General features: G+C 34.2%; 1 long non-coding RNA gene across 1 annotated transcript; it reads left to right on the plus strand.

Annotated features, from left to right (window-relative positions):
* Window positions 1-231: 231 nt before the first annotated feature.
* On the plus strand, window positions 232-5,260 carry LOC123608912. The gene is made up of 3 exons (XR_006717514.1): window positions 232-369; window positions 1,378-1,529; window positions 3,886-5,260. It is a non-coding gene; the product is annotated as an uncharacterized LOC123608912 (long non-coding RNA).
* The last annotated feature ends 5,373 nt before the right edge of the window (window positions 5,261-10,633 follow it).

The raw sequence follows: 10,633 nt of genomic DNA on the forward strand, positions 1-10,633 counted from the left end.
GATTCTCTTTAGTTGAGGTTACTTGAACTTCAACTAAAGTGAGGGACCTCTGGCAAGTCAGTAGGGTCTTAATTGGATCTTTTAAGTAGTCAAGTAACATCCCACAAAGGCTTCTACAGAGGTTGAGGTAAAACATCCATTAAAACCAAAACAGTGCTTTATCACTATTTTGATTCTCACTTTTTGGTGGTAACGGAGGGGTTGTTAGAATGAATATTTCTAGGTCACACTCCCAAATTCTGATTCTACCAGTCTGGTCTAGGGCCTACAACTATAAACATTTACCCAGAACCCACATGATTCTAACACGAGTTATTTTCTACTCTTCCTCAGCAAAACTCTAACCTCTGACTTCCCCCTATTAATCAGGTGAGTTATATTGTTTATGAAGAAAGTAAATGTTGTTGCTTGACACGCAACTTAGAAAATCCATATTTAACAAGTTCATTTTCTTGGTGGCACAAAGATTTTTAAAAACTATCTAACTGAAATATATGCTGGTTCTAACCTAATATTATTAGAACTTCTGAGATTCTCTCATCTATTTAAATTCAAGAATAGATTTCTCAGGCAGAGCTAATGAAAAGCTTGGCTGGCTCAATTTTTGCATACATATTCTTTAGACTATTTGCTTCCTATTTTAATTTTTACTTTCTTACTTAGATTTATTTCAGATTTTTGAAAAAACATCCATTGGAAAATATAATTGCCATGCAGTATCTTACAACTGTATGAAGGTAACATTTTCAAAGTAAAACCAATTCCAATTACTCATGCGGAGCATTTGCCACAACTCTTTTGAAACAGCATATCCGATCTCAAAGCCTTAGGAGCTTCTTTACGTTCCAGGGGGGAAAAAAAAACCAAAAATGAAAAGTACATTCATTAAAACATTCTCTATTGCTATAACAATTTTAGAACTGTAAAGGATAAAAATAGAAAATACTAAGAAACTGCATGGTAAGGTGATTAAAGGTATGAACTCTGTGGCCAACTTTCCTGGCACCAAATCTTACCAGTTCTGATAGCTGGGCAACCTAGAGCTGTTTGATGACCAGCTTTGTGTCTTATTTTCCACATCTGTATGTTTGGAATTATGATAAGGTCTCCATCATTTTATTTTAGGAAAAGATGTTTAACCTCTTAGTATTTGTTACTTCATCTTTAAGATAGGGATAATAACAATACCTCTAGCAAAGTTAGATTGCTGTGAAGATTGAATAATTTAACACATTTAAGGCTTTTAATACGGTCAATGAGTTGCTACACATGTGACATTTAAGTAGTACTTGGCACATATTGAACACTCAATAAGGGTTAGTCGTTATTTTAAAATACTAAGGAGCTGAAAAGAGTTTTATCTGTTTTTACTTGTAGGTGACTAATTATGGACAACACAGAAAAATATTTATTAAAATTAAAAAAATGTTATTCTGCACATTCTGCAACTAATATTAACATACTAGAAACTCTAGAAGATTTTGGAATTAGAGACGACAATGTTTTCATAGTTGCATATCCAAAATCTGGTAAGTTTGAGGAGGGGGCCACCTGTTAAATCTTCATTCTGGTTTGGTAATACACATGTACAACTGTCCCCTTTTCCAGACACTGACAGAAGCCCAACCTGCTTTTAGGATCAGAAAAGAAGATAAATCTAAAATCTCTATGATGCTGGTTTATTTGGGATACATATATTCTCATTTCTTTCTTTTTTTTTTTTATTTAAAGACTAAAAATTTTTTTCAGTCTTTATTTTTGAGAGAGAGAGACACAGAGCACGAGCAGGGGAGGAGCAGAGAGAGAAGGAGACACAGAATCCGAAGCAAGCTCCAGGCTTTGAGCTGTCGGCACAGAGCCTGAGGCAGGGCTCAAACCCACGAACTGTAAGATCATGACCTGAGCTGAAGTCGGAAGCTTAACCAGTTGAGCCACCCAGGTGCCCCACATATTTTGTCACTTCTGGATGGCACATACGGAGAAAGCAAATATTGAGCCAACAGCAGATTGGTAAATGCTGGCCTGTTGGCTTGGTCTGAGAATGGAAGAAAATGGATTTTAAAAATCTTGTAGGATTTTTGTTAGCAGCATATCTCATGCAGAACTAATCCCTAGTATACTTTTCAATTACTCTAATTGCTTTGTATTTCTCTACAATAATGAAATAATTTGAAGCTAAAATAGTTTTAAAATCTTTTATTCCAAAAAAAAGCTTATTTTTTAAGTTGGGCTTTTTTGAATATAGGATGATTGTTGTCCTTGAAGCAATGTTGTATAGAGTGGTTAATGTTGCTCAAAGATATGCTGGAGTCTAAAGTCAATACAAAAAAAGTAATTATTCCTGATTTTCATGAAAATGCTTCAGTTTCTCCTTTTTGCTATCTACTTTGAAATTCATGACCTTGTTTACTTTCTCTAAATGAGTAAGCACATGCCTCATCCCTGGATCCTTCCACTCTGCAAAACACACAACTGATGGGTTGTTGTTTTTTTTTTTTTTTTCCCTCCTTTAGACATTGGTGCCATTTCAGTTTGCTTAGTTATAGGTCAAGCCCTGCCATCCATAAGAGTTTTTCCCTTATATTTAATGCAGCCCAAGTGTTTGGGACACCTCACACCAATCCTCAGTCCAGCCTGTTAGGTTCTTACTCATTTTCGAGGAGAGATTAGTGAGCCTTCCCAGGATCCACCATAAATTATATCAAATCTGTCATGCAGACAAATCAGTTGAGTAGTGACATTTGCAAGATTCTTGGTATCTCAGACCCTTTTTTAGAACATTGATGTTACATTCAGGAACATAGTTGCAAAATCCCTAAACCAAATACAAGCAAAACAAATTCAACGATGTTAAAAAAAATACACTGTGACCAAAATGGGTTTTTCTCAAGAGCCAAGATTGTTCTAAAAATGTATTAATGTAGTTCATTCACATTACTAGAGTACAGGAGAAAGCTTGAATTATCATCTCAATAAATGCAGAACATTCACTCAAAATATTTCAGCATCCATTCACGATGGAAACTATTAGCAAACAGGGGCGAAAAGGGAACTTATTTAACTTGATAAACAGAATGCACCAAAAGCTCCACAAATGCACCACAAACATCATATGCAATAGTGAAAATTAAAATATTGCATTTAAAATCAGGAACAAGACAAAAATGTCTGCTGTCACTACTTTTCTTCAACATTGTACAGGAAGACCTGTATTGCTCAATAAGAAAAAAAAAGTGAAAGGGGACTTGGGCTCTTCATTTGTCTATATTTCTAGAAGATGAAGTTCTAAGAAAGGAGACTAAGGAAGCCACAGAGGGAGGGAGCCACAGAGGGAGCCACAGAAAACTGAAAAAAGGGAATTTACATGAAATACAGAAAACAGAGGAGTGCCTGGGTGTCTGAGTCAGTTCAGCCTCCAACTTCGGCTCAGGTCATGGTCTCGTGGCTCCTGGGTTCCAGCTCTGGGCTGACAGCTCAGAGCCTGGATCCTGCTTCCAATTCTATGTCTCTGTCTCTCTCTGCCCCTCCCCTGCTCATACTCTGTCTCTCTCAAAAACAAATGAAGCTTAAAAATTAAAAAAAAAAAACAACAGAAAGAAAACAGAGAAGTAGCTGAAGGATTAATCTGATCACCACTATCATGGAATCAGAACAACCACAGTTCTTCAGAGTATGGAAAAGGAACTAAGAGCCCTTGATTTTATCTTTATTAATTTTAATATAAAATACAGAAAACCCATAAAACTTGAACAAATTCCTTGGTGTATTAAGAGTGGTTAATAGAAATAAAAAGTACCAAATAATTTTTAGATGGACAGCGTTACTATTAACATTTATTTTTAAAAATCAATTCAGAGTTGAAAACAGGATTATTTATTTTTACAGGTTCCATCTGGACTCAGCAAATATTAAGCTTAATTTATTTTGAAGGACATCGTAAAAAAACTGAAATTGTGTCCACAATTGAGAGAGTCCCCTTCTTTGAATACAGAATGAAGCCAGACGACTTTGTCAAGAGACCATCCCTTTGCCTCTTCATTTCCCACATCCCATATTATTTAGTACCAAAAGGTCTCAAGAACAAAAAAGCAACATATGTCACAGAAATAGTTGGGGCCTTTTGCACAAATACTTTCTTCAAATATTGTTTAAATATTTCTTCAAATGTTGTTGTCCAGCCCCACTCATTCATATCCTTTCAAATGTGATTATTATAAACTTTACGATCTTGTTTTGCACATTAAAAATATATGGAATTATAGGTATATACATAAATTGGATCACAACACACATTGTTTTCAGTGTAACTATATAATGTATAGCAAATTTTTTTTATGTCAGCACATAAAATTCTATTCTTTTTTAGTGGCCTAGTAGGATTTTATTTTATAGCTATATAATCCTGAATGTGTATTGATGGACAGGTAGGTTGCAGCAAATGTGTATTACATTGAAATAAACATTCTTAGAGATCTTTTTTTTTGCACTTTTTTGCTCTGGTAAAATGTTTCCCTAAAAATGGAGTTTTCAGATTAAAGTGTTTCAATATTTTAAGTGATTACCAAATATTTAGATATTATCTACTTGCCTTCTATAATCTGTCAATTTATACTTCATCAAATAGTATGTAAGAATGATTTTTTCTTCACATGCTCACCAGTGATTGAAATTACCGATCTTTGCTAATGTGCTAGATTAAAAAAAAAAGACAAAAACAAAACCCCCCAAAACAAACAAACCAAAAAAAACCCTCATTCTTGTCTAATTTGCAGTCCTTTTGATTTTAATAAACAAACATTTTTTTATATGTTTCTAGGCTTTGAAATAGTCTTTATATTCTCTACCTGTGGGAACAGAACACCACAATGACCGCAGGTGCATATATTCGCTCAGGCTCCAAGATCTTTGAGAAAACTCAAGAGACTGAAGTGAAAAATTAATTACCTGAAATGACTTGAGTGAATTACCTTGGGAAATGTGTTCTGTTCTTTAGTGGGCAGATAGGGATGTTTTGCTTAAAGGAAGCCAGCTGTATATAGCACAGTGCATTCACTCTCTTCTTTGTCTTTCCTTCTATCATAAAGATTCTTATCAAAACATATGTATCTGCAAGACTGCTCTCGTACGCAAGATATGTATGATAGCTGAATCAGATGTACATTGTTGACATGTTTTGCTAAGTTTCGGTTGTTAACCATTGCTAATCTGTTTTTCCTGAAAACGTACATAAGAAGACGCTCAATAAACCTCAGTACCTTGGGTTGTTGGCTCAGGGGTCCCCTGTGCCTCGCTATACTGTCGTCTCTTTCTCTCAGTTCCTTCGCCGCCCCAGGTCTATGGCCCAGTCAGGTCGACATCTATCCATTTGTCTTTAGCTTGCCTTTTATTTACTGCTTTGTAGAAGCATTTTGGGGGGACAAATATTTTAGCAATTAATAGTTTACCTTTAAAAATTGTTAAATGCTTTTAATTTTGTGTTAACAATCTATTCATAGTTCCTTCATAGCTCTGGCTCTTGTGTCTTGCTTAAAAGAACACTTCCCCACCACAAAGATTATATATATACTCTCCAAGTTTTTCTAATTTTATGTTTTTATTTTTTACATTTAATTGTAAATTATATCTAATACTGAATGTGATTTGAAATATAATTATTGCATGGTATTTGCCAAGGGGTCAGCCAATTGACCCAACATAATTTGTTTAAGCATTTACTCTTTCCCTGCTGTTTTGAAGTCTACACTTTTATATACTAAGATTCCATAGTCTCTCTCTCTGATTCTGTGTTGTTTATTCCAAAAATTGATACATCTGTTTAATGTCACAGTTCTTCATTGTTTTAAATCTTGTAACTGATAAAGCAAATCCTACCAAGTTTACCATCCATCAAATGTGCTATGTTGTTCTTTGTATGCTTCTTATGCATTTTTTTCTCTGAATTAGCAGGGTTTTTTGTTTACTTTTTTATGGCTGAAAGTTTTTCTTACTAGTGTCTTTTCTATTTGTTTATTGCTGTTACAAAGAAAGAGGCTTTGGTTTTGTCACTCTGTTGTATTTGGCTCCCTTAATCTCTCTAACTAGTTTTATGAATTTTCCCTTTATACTCTGAATATAATTCATTTTAAAATAATAATCCATTTTATGTTTATTTTCCAATATTTACTTTTTTTTTTCTATTTCAATAGTTAATATCCGCAGTACAAGCCAGAATAATAGAGGTGATAAGAAATCTTCTCTTGTCCTTAATTGTTTAGCATTTTTATTATCTTGTCTTGTTTTGTTTTGCCATTGATTTGGGGGGGCATATAATGCCGAGAATTTTTTTTTAATTCTTAGTTTACTTGGGAGTTTTATCTTTGTTTTTGCTTTATGCAGAAAAGTTCTTTTCACATAAAATGCCTTTTTTGGGAAATTCTGAAGATTTCATGCTCCTCCATTTTAGTTTATAGTGAATTGAAATCCACCAATACTTTTTTTAATGTTTATTTATTTACTTTGTGAGAGAGAGAAAGCACGTGTGCAAGGAGAGAGGCAGAGAGAGAAGGGGAGAGTGAGAGAATTCTACCGTGAGTGGGAGAGAATCTTGACCATTGTGAGAGCATGACCTGAGCAGAAATCAAAAGTCAGATACTTAACTGACTGAGCCACCCAGGCACCCCAAAATCCACTAGTAATTTAATGACGTCTTATTTCTGGAATAAATCTTACTTGCTTATATTATAATTCTTGTTTAAACATACTGCTAGAACAGTTTTGTTAATTTTTACTCAGGAATTTTTATTTGTAATTATTTTTAAAAAAGGCTTTAACTTTCCATGTTTGCTCTGTCTTTATTTGATTTTAGTACCACTGAAATTCTAGTCTTGCAAAATATATTTGAAAGTTTTTGTATTTTTGGGAAGTTATCAAATAGTTTAAAAGATATAAATTAACTGAATGTTTAAAAGATTTGAGTAAAGCCCATTATAAATATATCAATCTTGTCAGCTTTATAGTTCTACATTTTCCTTTTTCTTATCAGTTTATTTAATTTTTTAAATGTTTATTTATTTTTGACAGAGAGAGAGAGAGAGAGAGAGAGAGCAAGTGGGCAAGGAGCAGAGAGGGAAACACAGAATCCGAAGCAGATTCCAGGCTCTGAGCTGTCAGTACGGAGCCCAGTGCAGGGCTTGAACTCACAAACCCTGAGATCATGACCTGAGCTGCAGCTGGACACTTAACCAACTGAGCCACCCAGGTGCCCCATGTTATCATTTTATTTAAATTAGCTGCCTTCCCCCAAACCGGAATTATAACTTTATTTTCAAAGCAAATTATCCACCGTTTTATCTGGATTTCAAAACATGGAAAAAAATTACAGTATATTCTGCCATGATCTGATAAATTTTTTCCAATTCTGTGATTACATCTTTTTCATTCATTAATAAGGATGGAAAAATTTATATATTGCTTTTTTCACATTTTTCAAGATACCAGTGATTTTCTATTTTATTGTGATTTTCCTCCAAAGAACTAGCTCTTTGTTAAGACATAACTTAATGTTTTCTACTTTTTGATTTCTGCTTTCATTTTAATTATTTCCTCATATTTCATTCATATTTTTCTTTCTTCTTTACTTAAATGAATAGCATTATCTATATCCAATATTTATTTTTTCAAATATTGGCATTTAAAAATAATGGATATCTTTTTAATATAGCTAGAAATAAAATCTTGTTAATATATAGTCTATCATTTTAATTTTAATTTTCTAATTGGTCCAAGTGGTTTTGAAGACTTTTTCCCCTAAGTGTTTATATAATTTTCTTTTTTAACTTCTTCATTGTTGATTGTTAATATTATGGCTTTATCAATAGGTGGTGGTACCATAAGATTTCTAATTTTTGAAATTTATGGCAAATTATATGATCAATTTTTCAATATGTCCCATGACTATATGAGAAAATGGTGTATATTCTCCATGTGGGACGCTAACATACACACGTGTAAAATAACTTTTGTTAGATAATTTTGTAAATTGATTTTGTTAATCATTTTATCTTTTTGTCTAAAGATAAGAGTGTATAAATCTCCCACTATAATTGTTGCTAAATCTGTGCCATTTAAGCTGTTCTATTCCATAACATTATTCTATACAAACATTCCTGTCCTGTTGTTCATCACAAACAGATTATATGTTGTTCTGTTAAATCATTTCACTTTAAATTTTACTTAACTTTATCTTGTCACTTGTGTTCTTTTTCCCTGGAGTTTTGCCCATGTGCCTTTGTTTGTTCTTAATTTTCAATATTATATTTCAAAGCTATATAATTTTACAAGTTGTGTAAGTAATTCTATTAGATCTATGTCTTCTCTTCATTTTATAATTAGGTTATTGAAATATTTTGTTATTCTAGCACATGCTGCTATGAACATTCTTTTTTTTTAAATTTCTTTTTTTTTTTTTAACGTTTATTTATTTTTGAGACAGAGAGAGACAGAGCATGAATGGGGGAGGGTCAGAGAGAGAGGGAGACACAGAATCTGAAACAGGCTCCAGGCTCTGAGCGGTCAGCACAGAGCCCGACGCGGGGCTCGAACTCACGGACTGTGAGATCATGACCTGAGCTGAAGTCGGAGGCTTAACCGACTGAGCCACCCAGGCGCCCCAACTGCTATGAACATTCTTAATCACGTTTCCTGGTGCAAATCTGCACAAGCTTTCCCAGTGTATACACCCCAAAATAGAATTGCAAACCCACAAAGTTCAAAAATGTTCAACTTCATAAGATGCTGCTATTTTTTTTTTGATACAAAGCTGTTATACCAGCTTATGACAAAGCTAGTAATTGTAACTGGTGAGTTCTTACTTTCCTCCTAGGAAACTTTTCTATCAGACTTTGATTTTTATCAATATGGTAATTATAAAATGGTTTCCCAAACTGATCTTAATTTGCATTTCCCTAATCAGTGATGTGATTAAGCACTTTTTGATAGGTTTGTTGACTATAATTTCTTATTCTGTGAAACAGTTGTGACATTTTCCCAGCTTGTAATTCATTGTTTATCTTTTTCTCGTCGATTGGTTTAAAACGTTTTTTAATATTTATTTTTTTTGAGAGAAAGACAAAGTGCGAGTGGGGGGGGGGGCAGAGAGTGAGGGAGACACAGAACCCAGAATCTGAAGCTGGCTCCAGGCTCTGAGCTGTCAGCACAGAGCATGACTTGGGGCTTGAACTGACAAACCATGAGATCATGACCTGAGTTGAAATTGGACAGTTAACCAATTGAGCCACCCACGCGCCCCTTATTGATTTGTTTTATATATATTCCGGACACTAATCTATTATAGGTTATATGTGTTGCTTCTCTCATATTTTGTTGCTTTGCCACTTTATGGTGTATTTTAACAGCATTCTTAAGTTTAATGCAGTCCAATTCATCAATTTTTATTTTAAATATATTTTTTTCCATTTAGGAAATCTTTCTCTTTTCTAAGACCAGAAATATATTCTTTATTTTTTTAGATGTTAAAGTTTTACTTTCATATTTAAATTCTAATAATCTGTTTAAAATTTTTTAAATATTTATTTATTTCTGAGAGAGAGAAAGAGACAGAGCATGAGCAGGGGAGGGGCAGAGAGAGAGGGAGACACAGAATCGGAAGCAGGCTCCAGGCTCTGAGCCATCAGCACAGAGCCCGACGCGGGGCTCGAACTCACAGACTGTGACATCATGACCTGAGCCAAAGTCGGACGCTCAACCAACTGAGCCACCCAGGAGCCCCAGTTAATTCTTAATTATGTAAAGATATTATTGAAATTTCTATAGAGTTTACTACTTTTAAAATATTGTTTCTTCATTTGTACCATTTATTATCTTCTGCAATTTCTCATTGCTCAACTAGATCGGATATAAAGCAATTCTCATGTTCTTAATAGTTTGCTGTCTCTAATGTCAATAATAATGTTTACAAAAGAAAATCTGAACGCTGAAGATGTCAAATTATTAATCTTCATTTAAAAATTGGCTTCAGGGGCGCCTGGGTGGCGCAGTCGGTTAAGCGTCCGACTTCAGCCCGGTCACGATCTCGCGGCCCGTGAGCTCGAGCCCCGCGTCAGGCCCTGGGCTGATGGCTCAGAGCCTGGAGCCTGTTTCCGATTCTGTGTCTCCCTCTCTCTCTGCCCCTCCCCCGCTCATGCTCTGTCTCTCTCTGCCCCAAAAATAAATAAACGTTGAAAAAAAAAAAAAAATTAAAAAAAAAAAAAAAATTGGCTTCAGACCATTTCAGACTTTCATAAACCAAAACTGTATCAATGGCTTTTCTGAGAACCCTCTGTGGTTTTGACTTCATTATTTGAAAATCTTTGGATCTCATTTTTTTCAATTTTAAAAATGAAGAACCAGTAACCTTGCAAGGTTATATGAAGAATTATATCATGATGGATGTACTTCGCCAAGATGGCATCTGGCATTTAGTAAAATATATTTAAAAATTCTAATCTTTTTATGTATTTTAGTTTTGGTTTTCCAAAACTTAAAGAACAGTTATAATTTGATGGTAGTGGCTGGTGGGAGTTTAACAGTTAAGGAAGTAGACTATATAAAACTATAATTACATTCCCAAGTTTGTTCCTTAGCTCATCCTTGTATA

The sequence above is a fragment of the Leopardus geoffroyi genome, chromosome B2, assembly GCF_018350155.1.
Source record: "Leopardus geoffroyi isolate Oge1 chromosome B2, O.geoffroyi_Oge1_pat1.0, whole genome shotgun sequence".
NCBI lineage: Eukaryota > Metazoa > Chordata > Mammalia > Carnivora > Felidae > Leopardus > Leopardus geoffroyi.